The sequence below is a fragment of the Arvicola amphibius genome, chromosome 10 (genome assembly GCF_903992535.2).
Source record: "Arvicola amphibius chromosome 10, mArvAmp1.2, whole genome shotgun sequence".
NCBI classification, from domain to species: Eukaryota; Metazoa; Chordata; class Mammalia; order Rodentia; family Cricetidae; genus Arvicola; species Arvicola amphibius.
In genome coordinates this window covers 120,894,121-120,908,651 of record NC_052056.1, presented here as the reverse complement: position 1 = coordinate 120,908,651, position 14,531 = coordinate 120,894,121, and the positions used below count along the sequence as shown (strand labels likewise).

General features: G+C 54.3%; 1 protein-coding gene across 1 annotated transcript in view; it reads left to right on the top strand.

The window, feature by feature from the left end:
• Positions 1-14,531, top strand: part of Fam222a (family with sequence similarity 222 member A) — a 45,871-nt gene that overhangs the window by 12,005 nt on the left and 19,335 nt on the right. The window lies entirely within an intron of this gene.

The following is a 14,531-nucleotide window of genomic DNA, read 5'->3' as shown; positions in this document are numbered from 1 at the left end:
AGGACCAGCCGGAAGTCTACCATCTCCCACCACCACCACCTAATTCAGAGCCTCCACCACCAATCACCTCATTTGCCGTGGGCCTACTGTGTGCCACCATGGGGCCAGGCCATTATAAACCCTGATAGGATAGGGTAGTCAGATGTTACAGCTTGACACAGGATGCCCTTGGTGAAATGAGAACCACAGATGGCCTAGCCTCAGACACTGGTCCCTCTCTATGAGATGTGGGCAGACACAAGCAGCAGTGTCAATGCTGTGAGTCCAAGGATGGGGTCAAGTGCAGGATACCCACAGGACAAAGAGCCCCAACCTCAGCTTGGACTCTGAGGCCTCCAATTCTTGTGATATCTATCCAACCGTTGGCTTTGAATCCCAAGGCAAGGCAGGGGAATCCCAGGTGAGAGAAGACTCAGAATTCTGGAGGGCGACTAAAGTCGCCTGGGCTCCTAGGGGAACTCAGATCCAAGCCACTACCCTGTCTTCGGAGTGGGACACACAGGCCCCCACCTCCCACCAGAACAACAGCCACTTGCCCTCAGAAATGTGAGCTGTCAGGTTGGTTTGGTTCTGATGACTAAGAGATGAGAGTGGGAAGCTAATTTTCTGGGTTTTGTTTGTTTTGGCGGAGTCTCCCTGTAGCCTAGGGTGGCCTAGAACTCGCCGTAGCCAGGGCTGTGCTGGACCTCCTGGAATCCTCCTACCTCAACCTCCAAATGCTAGAATGACAGGCATGCACCGCTGTGCCAGCCACATTTCTTTCTCTTTCTTCTTCTTCTTCTTTTTTTTTTAATTGCATGCAGTCAGCAACACAAAGAAAAGCTGTGCGCAGGGAGACGCACACGCTTCAGCGATGCCGTGTTGTCTGGGCGGGGAGCATGTCAGAGGTCCCAGGTCAGCCCTCCAGCCCTCAGAACCCGCCCCAAGTCCCCTCAAATGCCCCCAGGAAACACCCCACTGCGTCTGCTCTACCAGAGGCAGGAGGCAGGGCCCAAGCCCCATGAGGGCACCACCCAAACAGCTATAATCAGCAGCCTCGCCAAGACTTCAAACTCACCCAATTATCCTGCGAAGGAAAAAAAACACAAAATGAAAACAAATTAACATGTTTGCATAGAAGCTGCTGCAGCAACACACACAAGTGCGCGCGCACACGCTCGTGCTGGCATGTGCCCTGGCAAGGCTGAGCTGTGCCGCTGCTGCCACCCTTCTTCCTGGCACCTACCTGGACCAAGGCAGGAGATGCCCCAGTGACCAAACCATTCCCATATTGGCTGGACGCGACCTTAGGCTTCCGCCTTTTGGTTTCTTTTATCTAAGTGCTGGGTATTGGACCCAAGACCACATTAGGCAAACTCTCAACTACTAAGCCATACCTACAACCCTTTACATTTTTTCTTTAATAAATTAATATTTGCTGTGAACCAAATTTCTTCTCCCCAGTCTCTAAGATAGGTCTGTCATGAATCTCTTTCTAGAGATGGGGAAGCCAGAGCACGGAGAGATCAGTGGTCCTGCCAAGCCTGCACTTCTGGCAGATGGGAGAACTCCAGACTGACAGGGAATCCCAGTGCCTTTAGCATGGCGCTCTCTTGTCTGCAGGTGATGGATAGGGGCCTCACCTGGCCTCCGAGGACCCTGGTATCTCTAGCCTGTGTCCTTTCTTGCATATGACCCACACAACCCCCTTCTGCCCATGCTTTGGACTTCAGACCCTTTGTCTAGGCTGGAAGAGCTGTAGCCCCAGCCCTCAGAAGGTTGAGGCAGGGGATTTACAGTTTCAAGACTAGCATGTGACTGCCTCCGTCCTTCCTCCTAGAACATCCAGCGAGGTTGGAAAACAGGACTGAAGTTTCATTCCTGGTACCTTCTCTGTGGTGGTTCCCCATCTGCCATGGTTTGCTGAACTCCGCCTGGCTCTCTAGCCCCACCAGCCTCTGCTTTGTACCAAGGCTACCCTAGCCCTGGAGTATGCAGATGTCTGGTCAGGTGGCCCTCCTTTCCAGGATGCTGTCAGTCCTGCATAGTGGCTCCCAGAAGCCAAGGCCTGAGGTTCAGGCTGCCTGGAGTATACCTCATCTTCTATGGGTCTTGTAGTCTGTTGCATGCAGATGCTTTGAAAAGTTCAGTGATCTGGGTGGTGGTGGCGCACACCTTTAATCCCAGTACTCGGGAAGCAGAGGCAGGGGGATTTCTGTGAGTTCAAGGCCAGCCTGGTCTACAGAGCAAGTTTTTCAGCACAGGCTCCAAAGCTACATGGAGAAACCCTGTCTTGAACTGCCTCCTCCCAAAAGAAGGTTCATCGAACGTACCCCATGGGGCCCCCTCCTCTCTCTGGGAGTTAAGGAGTTGCCTACCTGCTGGACCGAGTGCCTCACTGTCACCATGGACAGGTCCCTGACTTCATCTCTGTAGTCTCAGAGAGCCAAGGGTGACACCCGAGTGCTCTTGCCAACCAGATTAGTCTTCTCTGCAGCCACCGAGGCAGCAAGGGACTGTGTGACTTAGGACTTCCCTGCTGGTGTAGTGGCAGAGCTGGATTGGAAGTCAGTTTGGAGTTTGCACTTTAGCTGAAGAGCTGTTTTGTGCTTCCTGGAGTCGAACCTACCAGGACAGATGGTAGTAGTACTTTGTGGATATAGAAATTGGGTCAGTAGGACACCATGATTGTTGAAGGAGGCTGCTTGTTTGTTTCCCGACCGCCTGGCAGCTCAGACCTGAAATAACCATACAGAGACTGTATTAATCAAATCACCGCTTGGCCCATTAGCTCTAGCTTCTTATTGGCTCACTCTTACATATTAATTTAACCCATTTCTAATAATTTGTGTATTGCCACGTGGCTTTGTTTACCAAGTGAAGTTGGGTAAAGTTCCGGCATCTGTCTCGGGTGGGCTACATGGCTTCTCTCTGACTCTGCCCTTCTTTCTCCCAGCATTCAGTTTAGTTTTCCCTGCCTATGGAAGTTCTGCCCTGCTACAGGTCCAAAGCAGTTCCTTTATTCGTTAATGGTAATCACAGCGCACAGAGGGGACTCCCACAGCACATGACTGTGCTGGCTGTTTAAGGGTAAGTTCACTGGCCTTAGATGGCCCTGTCGGCATGGGCCTCTTGACCTACATCATGGCAACTAAGTAGGGCCAGGACAGTGACCTTCGAAAGTAGCCCAGTGCCCATGCCAGTAGAAGCCAGTGCCATCTACAGGCTCAAGATCTCCCTTAGTACAGTGATCTCAGTGGCTTCAGAGTCAAGTAGGCATGGATTCATGTCCAGGCCCACCAGGTGACTTTGGACGAATCATTTCCTTCCACGACCTCTGTAGCTTGCCCTTCTGGGTATGAGAGGCCTGAGGGATGGGTCTTCTGCCTAGCTGCTACTAGAGGAAGCAAGGCGCACCCCTCCTTCTGGACTTCCCAGCCCTTCAGCCCCAGGGACAGGTGACAACCAGGAGGAAGCCATCCTCCTCTCCCTGTCCCACCTGTCATGGGAGATGTGTGTTCAGCCCTCTGTGGCCCACTGTGCCAGAGTTTGTCAGGCTGAGGTGATGAACTATGTGGTGCGGTGGGGTGGGTGAGACCCTGAAAGCTAGGTGAGCCAGCTCAGCCCTGCCACATAGGAAAGAACCCTGGATAATTTGGGCATAGAGGCCCAGCCATCCTTCCGTTCAGTGCCCGCCTGCCTGGCTTGAGGCCCTACTGCATAACTGTTGGGCACCCCTGCAGAAGCCACACAGCCTCTCTGGATCTTACCTCACAGAGCACTTTGAGTGGCGGATTTTTGGGTGACATTTGTATCTGGAAGCCTCCCTCCCCTTTTAGGGGATAGGCTTGTCCCAAAGGCCTTCATGGAGTCTCTAATGGTGCCAAGTAGCCTGCTTCTCCTTGAGCTCTGAGAAAGGCACAAGAGCTGGGCTGTAGACACCCTCTTCTCTGTCATAAAAAGCAGCATTCTGCTTTCATTTGGAAGTAACAAGTCAGATGAATGCTAGAAGCAGCCACATCTCAGTGCCCTGGGCTAAGCACTAGGTGCCCTTTGCGGGGGGGGGGGGGGGGCGGAGGACAGAGTGTTTGAGGAGCACCCATGTGCGCCTTGCAACAGTGGCCCCCTGAGCAGGCAGTTCACTGGGCCACATGCTGAGCCCAGGCTCTGGGGAGCCACCTGCCCCCCAAGCAGCCTGTTGTCTGGCATGTGCAGGCACCGGGTGGCCCTTGTTCTGCACACATCTGATCCCGTCTTTTCCACATCAGATCATTTGTAACTGTCAGTCGGCAATCGGCCCATTGCTGATTTAGTCTTGGCTTTGTGCTGTCACAGCCATTTTTCCATGTGGACTGATTTTGAAAGGAGGCCCGTCCTCGGTTCTGTTCCTCAGCAGTTGTGGGGAGGGGTGTGTGTATGTGTTGACATGTACGTATGTGCACACACATCACCTCATGCATGCGTGTACACGCGCTTACACACCTTAGCCTCTTGCCTCTCATCACTCATTAGAATGTGAAATGAAGTGGGCAGCCAGGGGCTCCCGGCCCACTCCCTTCACCTCTCCTTCTCTCCTCTGCCCTCTTAAATACCTACTGTGTGCTCCAGCGTGCACACAGCGGAGCCAGTGCTCTGGCAGACAGTGCCCTAGCCTTGAAGCAAGAGATTGACCTGAGAGTGCCACGGGGCATCATTAAATGTGCTGATGGGTTGTGGCCCTGTGAGGGCGGTTAGAGAGGGCTTCTTGGAGAAGATGTTGGAGCTGAGGCAGAAATAAAAGAGATGGGCTGTCTGGGGACCGCCACTTGCAGAACATGGTGACAGGGACAGGCTGGGGACAACATAGCCAGGTGCTGTCCACAGGTGGCTACCAAGTCCGTCTCTAGATTTCAAAGGCCTAGTGCAGAAAGGACCATGACATGCCTTGTCCGGGCCTTAAGGTCTGGCTGTGAACCTTTGGGATTAAGCGGAGTACACTGCTAAATTTAATTCCTCTTGGCTGTAGAGAATTTATACTTACAAATGGAGCCTACCTAGCTCTGTTAGACAGCGCTTTGCAGAGAGGCAAAACCAGAAACGTAAAAGCCCTGTCTGGAGGATCAGAAAGAAAGCCAGCACGACCAAGCAGAGAACAGGGACTGTGCAGGCTGTGCCGAGGAAGATATTAGAAATGCCTGGAAGTCAGTGGGGGTGGGGTGGGTTGTAGGTGGAAAACTCGGTCTGGACCCTGAAGGGGAAGAGCACCATGGGAGCATTGGGGCCTTGGCTCCCACAGGGCCAAGTCTGTGGCAGAAGGGTCACTTGCTGGGACCTGCTGGCACAGTGCTTTCTCTGCCTCTGGTTGTCAGAGCTTCTGGTCCCCTCTCTGTCTGACTGCCCCTCTTCCAGCCCTTTCTCCCCAACAGCTGCTGTCTGTCCCGTGTGTGATTTGCCCTGAGCCTCCTGTCTCCTGACAGCCAGAGACTGAAATCCCTTTCCAAATATTTTGAAAACTAGGAAAAACACAAGTAGCGGCGCTCGTCCGAAGTTAGAAGCGATGATCTCCGGGAAGGACAAAGAAGGGAAATGCACCTCCCTCCCACAGACAGCAAGGCAAACAGCCTCACAGCTGACCTGAGATTCGAACCAGGTGCTTCAGCTCTTGGGTTCTTTGGAAACTGTGGTGCCCTGTGACTGGGGACATGGGCGGGCGCTTTTCCTAGCCGCAGTGCTGCCATGGGGCAGCATCTTCATCCTAGCCGTGTCCCGAAGGCGCCACTCGCCCCTCAGCCCCAGATGCTTCTCCCCTGCCACCACTCATTTTAGGACCATTCCAGCCAGCCAGCCTCCTCCCAGGGTCCCACTCATCCCAGGAACCCTCCGCTTTTCTCCATCACCCGACAGCTCTGCATCCTGCTCAGCCCCATCCATGCAGCTTCCTCAGGTGCAAAGCAATCGTCTCTGTGGTAGAGCGTGTTAGATGTGGTGATGTCTGTGACATGCTGAGCCAATGGGGAGCACACAGAGAGACCTCCCCCCACCCCAGCTCTTATTGCTCCTTCTCGCTGCCTGGCTTAACCTTAAACTGTGGGCTTGGGACTTGGGCTGCTCTTCTGCTTTACATGGCTTTAACTTTGCATACAGTGTTGCCTCTTCAGAGACCCCTCACACCCAGGGTCACCTGATTCGGATTCTCTAAAATGTACAGCCTCCCTCTGAAAACGCTGGGCCAGGGCCTTTCTTCCGGGTCCATACCCTCACAACGCCAACAGTTCATATGGACTCCCGGCTTCTCCCAACCTTTGCTGGAACGTAAGGAGGACCCCACATTTCCCACCTTGGGTATGATACTGTAGAAGAGAGGAAGAGTTCTTCAGAAGGTCAGAACTGGGGAGGGACCCTGCTTGTGACTGGAAGAGGTCCCCCCCAGTATGTAGCCCCACACATCTGCTCGGTGAGAACATCCTGGGCTCTGGGAGCTGATCAGCTATGTGGCTGTGTCATGACAGCGGTAATGATGACGGCTCCTGTCACTGCACTGGGGCTGCCTTTGAACCCTGTACCACCAATTCTCTCCCTGTGCTGAGTTTACACTTGTGCATTTGAAGCAGATCCCCTGAGGTTAGGGCCTGGCTGACTTCACACAAACTAGGTTCTTTTAGTGCCCACCCCCACTCCCACTCCATCAAGGTGTGTTCTGCAGCTGCTGAGGTCTTGATGTCAGTCCCTTGGGAGCAAACCTACCCTCTTTATTCACTGCCTGTACTTCGCTGTTGAGTATGTTACAGTTGCTCTCACTGTGGGGAGCTCCCATGGTTGCCTGGTGCATACCTAGATAAATGTGGAAAGGAATTTTTAAAAAATTGTGTTCTGTGTGTGTGTGCATGTGTGTGTACCTAGGGCTGAGGATGTGCATGTGCGTGGAGGCCAGAGGACAACTTGGGAGTCTGTTCTTGTCAAAGCAGGGTTACCCTTGTTTCTGCTGCACACTCTGGGCTTATCAGGGTCTAGGAGCCTCTGAGATGTTCCTTGAGCCTCACTGGAAGAGTGCTGGAATTGACCGGGTGTGGGGACAAGTGCCTAAAGTCTGATGATGGTGGCACACGTCTTTAATCCCAGAATCTGGGAGGCAGAGGCAGGCAGAGCTCTGAGCTCGAGGCCAGCCTGGTCTACAGAGTGAGTTTCAGGACAGCCAGGGCTACAGAGATCTTGTCTCAAATCCCCCAACAAAGGGTGCTGGGATTACAGATGATTGGCACCACGAACAACCCCTCTCTCGGTTCCCAGGATCAAATTCAGCTTGTTAGGCGTGGTGATTGCCTCCTCCACCCTCTGAGCCATTTGCCAGTCTGTGGAAAGGAGTTTGATAAAGAAATTGGGGCTCAAATCAAGTTCAGACATAAAACTGCGATTAGTTCAGGGACAGAACTCAAGCGCCTGGCCGCATAGCACAGGACACAGTACTGCCACCTTCCGTATGAGATTTTTGGATGGCCTTCCTCCTGGCACCCCCAGACTGGGTAGGCTGGGTAGTATAACCCCATCCGGTAGCCACCTGTTTTCCTACCGTATTGTCCTACTAAGCTTCCTACCTCCTTGGAGCTGTGACAGCTCAGTGTTAGCACAGGATCTGGCACACAGTAGGGGCTTCATATGTTGTTCCCAGAAGTCGGCATGTTCAGAGAGAGGCAGACAGGGCTGTTTTCCCAGGACTACGGCATCATTGCCCTCCCAGAGCTGGCCCCGCCCCTTTCCTGGGACTGTGCTCTGGGAGCTGGCCGTGGTGCTGAAGGGCTTGGACCAGCCGCCTACCTGCAGTTCCCTGCCCTGCCTCACAGACGCTTGCTAAGACCCACATTTTACCCATTCTTCCCTCCGGAGATGTTTGCCTAGGGACCTACTGTGTGTAGGCACTGGTGACCCACACAGGGAGGTTTGGGATCTACGTTAGGAGCCACCTGTCAGTCACACTGCATTGTGTGTCTTCATGGACATCTTCAAAGCCCCATGGAATTTGGGCTTCAAGTGAAGGTTAAGAAGCATTGTAAAGAATATTGGCTGGGTGGTGGTGGCACATGCCACCTTCCGTATGAGATTTTTGGGAGGCCTTCCTCCTGGCATCCCCAGCACTCGGAAGTCGGCAACAGGCGAATCTCTGTGAGTTTGAGGTCAGCCTGGTCTACAAAGTGCATAGCTAGGGCTACACAGAGAAACCTTGTCTCAAAAAACAAAAGAAAAGCAAGCAAACAAAGAATATTATACCAGAAGGAGGGGCTGATGAGGAGCAGCAAGTGCAGAAGCTGGGTCTGTGCAGAGGAGAGAGAGCCTTGTGACAGGAGAAGCTGGCTTAGTATTCCTGTGGCTGTAGTGATGCCATGACCAAAAGCAACGCGGGGAGGAAAGGGTTTATCTTACAACTCTCAACAGACTCCATCGCTGAGGGAAGAAGTTACTCACTTGCTCTTCCAGGTTTGCTCAGCTTGCTTTGTTATTCACCGCAGGACCAGAGGCCCAGGCTGGCCCCACCCACCATGGGCCAGGCCCTTTCACCTCAATCAGTGAAAAGAAAGTGCACGGCTGACTTTGCCTACAGGCCAGTCTCCTGGAGACATTTCCTTCGTTGAGACTCCCTCTTCCCGAGTGACTTTAGCTTGTGTCAAGTTGACGTAAAACCAGCCAGCACAGAGGCCCACCCAAGCGCTCTGCCTACATCCAGATTTCGAGATTGCCACTTTAGCTTTCATTTTTTCCCTGGCTCCAGTGCCCTCCCCAGACAGGAAGCTAGAAATAGCAGGAAAGGACCGGATGGAGCTAGACAAGAGCCCATGGAGCTGGGCATCTTAGGTGCCTCTGGCCTGTGCGGTGGGGGAAGTAATCCCTGCAGACGAGGCTCCTGTCCAAGGGGCTCCCCCACCCCCACCTCCACCCTTAAAAGAGTGACAATCCCCTCCTTGTGCCAGCCCAATTGGCGGTAGGAAATAATCACTTTTCACAGGTACCTTATCCATAGCCCAGCCCTGGGCCTGTTTAATCAGCAGCGCCTACCCCGTGACTTGAAGATTCCCCGGCTAGAGAGATGGAGAGAGGGGTTAAAGAAAATTACCCTGGCCTCCTCCATGCTAATGTAATCTCTAACCAGATCTGCCCAGCCGCAGCTCAAATTGCTTTTTAGATTAACATTTAATTATTAACAGGGTCCCCTGGAAGGCCTTGGGCTCTGGGAACCCAGGGTGGGGGAGGGAACAGCAGGAAGGAGGTGGGGTGGGCTTGTGCCCTGGCTGCCTCTAAGAGAGACTGATGGGAAGAGAGACCAAGAACATGACCGGGGAGGCCGAGGGGGTCAGGCAGGGAGACACAGAGGAGGGAGAGTGAGGCGGAGAGGAGTCCCGGTGGGGTCTATGCAGGCTGGGGACCCTTGGCACGTCTCTGCCGTGGGCTGGCTGGCATTTTCTGAGGGCTGGATCGTGGAGGGGATGGTGCTCTTCAGAGCCACACAGCCAGGCTTTAACCCCAGGACCACCAACTGCGTCTCCTTCTGGGTCTGGGCCTCTCACCACTGCAGGGCTCTTCCTGTGTGCAGAGGGCAGCCGCATGGCCAGGACAGTGTGAGAGAAAGGAGCCTTCTCTGACAGGTAAAGCAGAGCCTGTGTGAACTCCCAGTGTTCCCGGCTTCTTCCTTCCACTCTGGGTTCTGCTGCCTTCAGGGATAGGAACTGCATCTTTTTATATGATAACAGGCCAGGAACCCAGCCCTGGGTCTCACATATAGCTGGTACTGTGGATTGTTCTGAAAAGTCAAAGGGTGACGTGCTCCCACATCTGGTTTCATCCAGGGCCGCTGTACATCCTCAGGGTCACCCAGCCCTCTATGCCGAGCCCTTGCCTAACTGCTGCCACCATAGCTCCCTGGGGCTGCCTTTCTCCTCTGAACTCCTCACCCCGCTGGACCTGGTATGACCTTCCTCTTCAGGCCTGTATTTGGCCTTGAGTAGAGCCGCAGGGACGTGCTGCTGCGTAGGCGGTTCTAGATAAAGGCAGAGATGGAGGCTGGAAGCAGCTGAAGCTGGGCCTCATGGACTCACACCTTCCCCAGAACCCAGGTTTTTCTCCACGTCCGCCCTCCTCCAGGGACAGGCCACAGCCGGGCAGGTGGGCGTGTCTTCCCTACGAGGGATCGGAGGCTGGGGCAATCTGTCTTCGGCTTATGCTGGATAACAGCCTGGGAGGGGGGATGTGGGGGTGTGGGGGTGTGGGGGGGTGGGTTGGTAGTTCTGAGTGGGTGGTACCCTAGGCCCTTGTGGCAGGTCATGCTTACATATGTGGCTAGGGATGGCCCCCAGAAAGTGTTCTCACGTGTTACTGCCCAAGTGCCCGAGTGGGTTGAGGGAGGGCAGGGTTCTACCTGCTGCACTGCACACCTGCTATGTTCTGTTGGGTGGTTGTGGGATGTGGGGGTGGCCTCCAGGGAGGCCTTTTTCTGTGCCTCCTTTCTCTTCCCAACCCCTCTCAGGGTAGAACCCAAGCGGATTGTGGGCTTGACTGAAGCTGGGGGCTTCTGGGATTCTCCCAACTGTGATGGACTTGCCATATAGTGGCCTGAGGCTCAGGATCTGACACCCCTGGGCTCCATCTGAGTTTGTGTACATTGCTCCCCCCCCACACACACACACAGACACGCTGTGGCCATTTCCTGCTGTGTGAAAGGGAGCTAAAACCAGCCTCTAGCCACGGCTGCCATGGCAGTTAGGTTGAGGGACGGCATGCACTCAGATCTGGATGCCGAGGGCTTTTGCAAGCACTAAGTGCTGTCCTCAGTACCCAGCACCTTGCTAGTTCAGGGCCTCGCTCCCACCTCTTGGGACTCCCTGTCGCCCCCTGCAGCCAGACACAGAGGGATCAATGACAGAAGGTAGCAAAGCCGTCTTCTTACCCAAGACAACTCTAAAGACAGCCCTTAGCCAGCATTGGCTCCTTGTTTGCCACTCAGGCATCAGGCATAATTCTCGGCTCAAAGTTTCTTTCCTCCTCCCTCCCCTGTGACGGCCCCTTATCTGCAGTCCAGCTGTGAAAGGGCACACTGACAGCTGGGGGTGTTATCTGGTGGAGCGGACCTTTTCCTTGGGTGTCTCCCAGATAAGACGTCTTATCAGCCCCCACGTCAGGGATGGGGCCAGAGCATTCTAATCATTGAGGCTTATGACATTTCCCCTCCCCTCCCCCGCCCCCCTTTATTATCAAAGTCACAAAAGGCCTGAGCTTTATAAACAGTCCGATTTGCTCTCCAGATGGCCTCCGGCTGGACCCGACGTTGATGATTCTGTGCTGGAGGCTTGAGGGACCCACCATCTGCAGATGGGGTGAGGCCGGGCAAGGAGAAGGCAGGCATGAGTGTTTCAGGTGCCCACTGCAGCCCTGTTCCTGGCTTGCTATGTATCTTTGTGCCAGACCGTTGATGTCTCTGGGCTTTCATCTCACAATAACCAGATTTTTTGATGCACCATCCATCGGATGCCTTAGCTTTACTTTATTTGTATATCTGTGTGAGGGTGTGCCATGTCTGTGTAAGGGTGTGCCATGTCCGTGTGAGGGTGTGCCATGTCTGTGTGATGTGTATACATGTGCCATGTCTGAGAGGGTGTGCTGTGTGTATACATGTGCCTTGTCCGTGTGACAGTGTGCCATGTCTGTATGACGGTATGCTTTGTGTATACATGTGCCATGTCCGTGTGAGGGTGTGCCGTGTCCGTGTGAGGGTGTGCCGTGTCCGTGTGAGGGTGTGCCGTGTCCGTGTGAGGGTGTGCCGTGTCCGTGTGAGGGTGTGCCGTGTATGTACCTCCTGGACTTGGAGGGACATGGGTGCTGGAAACCACACTCAGGTCTTCTTTAAGAGAAGCACACACTCGTGTGGAGTCTTCTCCCCAACATCTACTTTCCTGGCCAGACACTGGGGCAATGGAAACAAATAACATGTGGCCCTTGCCCCATAGACACTCACGGTCCAGCGGAGATGGATAGACATGAAGTTGACTCAGTGTGGTTAGGGCTGTGGTGAGGGACACCCAGATGGCCAGCCAAGCCCTCTGAAACAGCCCTAAGTTAACATGGCTGGGGACAGTGCCACAGGCCCAGGGTAGAGCAGGTGCCGTGGAGGTCTGAGGCAGCCAGAAGGAGGGCCTTGGGGCAGCCTTGAGAGACTGGGCTGCTGGGCTAAGCTGGGTCAGGCAGAGAAGGCTGTGTTATGTTGGGAGAATTTAAAGGCCAAGCTGGCCCCTGGCTCATCTGAGAACTATCCCTCCCCAGTCCCCACAGCAGGACACAGGGGTGGGCAGAATGGATGGTGATCTGGGAGACTTGTGGATGCCGAGAAGCCCCCTGCACTTCCCCGTGAAGCTGGTGTCCTAGGCTGTGGTGTCCTCCAGAGGTGGAACCTGAAGAACTGCCCTGAGAAGCTGAGGGGAGCCAGAACCGGCCATCAGTCATGCTTTCCCCCCAGCCTGGTGGCCCCCATGGCCCTCGGGCTGCTGAACATCCCAGCTCTGGAGACAGGAGGCCCTGGGCGGCAGGAGTACCACAGCAGGCGGGCTGCCCCCAGTCAATAGCTGCAGCCCATCATGCCCGTGTTTAGCTGCACGTGTGCCAGGGTGGGTGCCCGCCAGGATGCCTTCATCCTGGAGTGAGGTGGGACTCTGGCCTTTTGCACCTGGGTTAGGACCCTAGAATAATGAAATGGCTTTTATAAGCCAGAGAGCACTTCCCAGCCAGTACAGGGACTGGGGGACTCTAGGCTCTGGCCTTTCTCCACCTAGCCGAGGGCTGCCTGGTTTGTGGTAGCCAGACAGCCCCCCCCCCGGGAGGGGGGTCCAGGTTCTGCGCCCTCCAGTCCAGCATCACCTGTGAAGAGAAGAGCATAGGCAGGTTTTTGAGCTTCAGGGTGGCAGGAAACAGATGCTATGATGAAGGGGGCGGGGAGGGGAGTGGGCGGGGTCAAGCAGGCGCCACCAGCCTCTCACCTGTTTGTGTACCAGTCCTGCATCCCCAGGGACCCCACTCGTGTGATGCAGTGTGACACAGGTATATATTGCATGTGCACAAGTGAGCACCTGCATTGTGTGGAAACCAGCACACTCCGTGCAAATGGGGTGGACTGTGGCCTCAAGGCCGGACTGTGGCATGTGGCGGCGGCGGCGGCGGCAGCCTAGGCAGGCCTGTCTCTGCCACCTGCTCCCATCCCGGGTCCCTGAAGAGCCTCCCTGCTTTCTGCCGTCAAGGACTCCAGCCCGCAATAAGCTGCACTTCACTCCTTCTTAAGCTGTGTCATTTCTGCCTGATTGTAATGGCATATTTTAAAATTACCAGAAATCAAAGCCGAGAAGTGGATATTGCTGCTTTTATTGCCTCGCTGTGTTGGGACTGGGGGAGGGGAAGAGCATCCCACCCTCCCCCACATCTATCCATCCCCCCACTTCCTTTTTCTTTCTTTCTTTTTTCTTTCTTTCTTTTTTTTTTTATAGACAGTAATAGGAGAAAATTGGTTTTGAAAATGAATAAAAGTCCCTTTCAGAGGAAATCTTTACTCACGGGTACCTCTGCTGAAAGTAAAATAGAGCATAATGAAAGGTGGTTATGTGATTGTCTTTCATTTACCGAGAGGCCAGGACAGACGGGAGGCTGCCACCGTCTCGGGGAACACAAGATTGGAATAATTGCGCCGTAACAAGGAGCTTGTTGTGAAATTAGTATCCTAAGAAAGTGGTGAAAAAGGCTTTGCTCATGAATACTTCATTATCAGAAGCAGCAGAATTCTGGGCCTCAGACACCTGTTTAGTATTAAATACCTCCCCTCTCTCCCCTTAAACAGCCCCTCCTCGTTTGCAACTGGCGCAGGATGGAGGCACCCCAGGCTGGCTGCGAGGGACAGGGATGGGTGGTGATGGGGAGGGCACAAGGACCTCGGGGTACCCAGGCTGAGGAGAGAGAATGGGGGTCCCCACTGGGGACTGGCTTGTCCTGGCCCCAGTGCTCAGGAAGGCAGGCATTGTGGGGACACATGAACTTCCTGTGCCCCACTACCCCTGGCGTCTGACTTGGTGAGGTGAAAAGCAAAACGGGCTGTGGGTGACCCATCTGAGCTGCCGTCTAAGGGCTGCTGTGGGTGACTCTGGCCAACCCTTCCTACTTGGAGTGAGCACCCCAAGCCTCCTCCTCAGTACACCTTCCCGACACTCCTCCAGGGTACCGTGAGAACACCCCAAACAGTGCCACACCAGTACTTAAGGTATCAGGGACACAGTACCTACTGGTTCTACCTGAGTACTCCTGTATGGACCGCAGAGATGACCCCTGAGCTAGGGCTAAATCTGTTACAGGATTATGAGAGAGCCGGGGTCTGCCACCAGCCAAAGCACAGCTTGACAGAGGAATGGGAGTCTGAAACAGTTGGCTGTGACCCACACACCAGCTAGCTAAGGGTTTGTGAGGCTCATGAGTTCTAGCTTTGTTGTGGTGGAGGGCCACCTCTGAACCTGTCCTGTGATGGCTTTGTGGCACCTACGGATGCCTCAGTTTCTCCATCG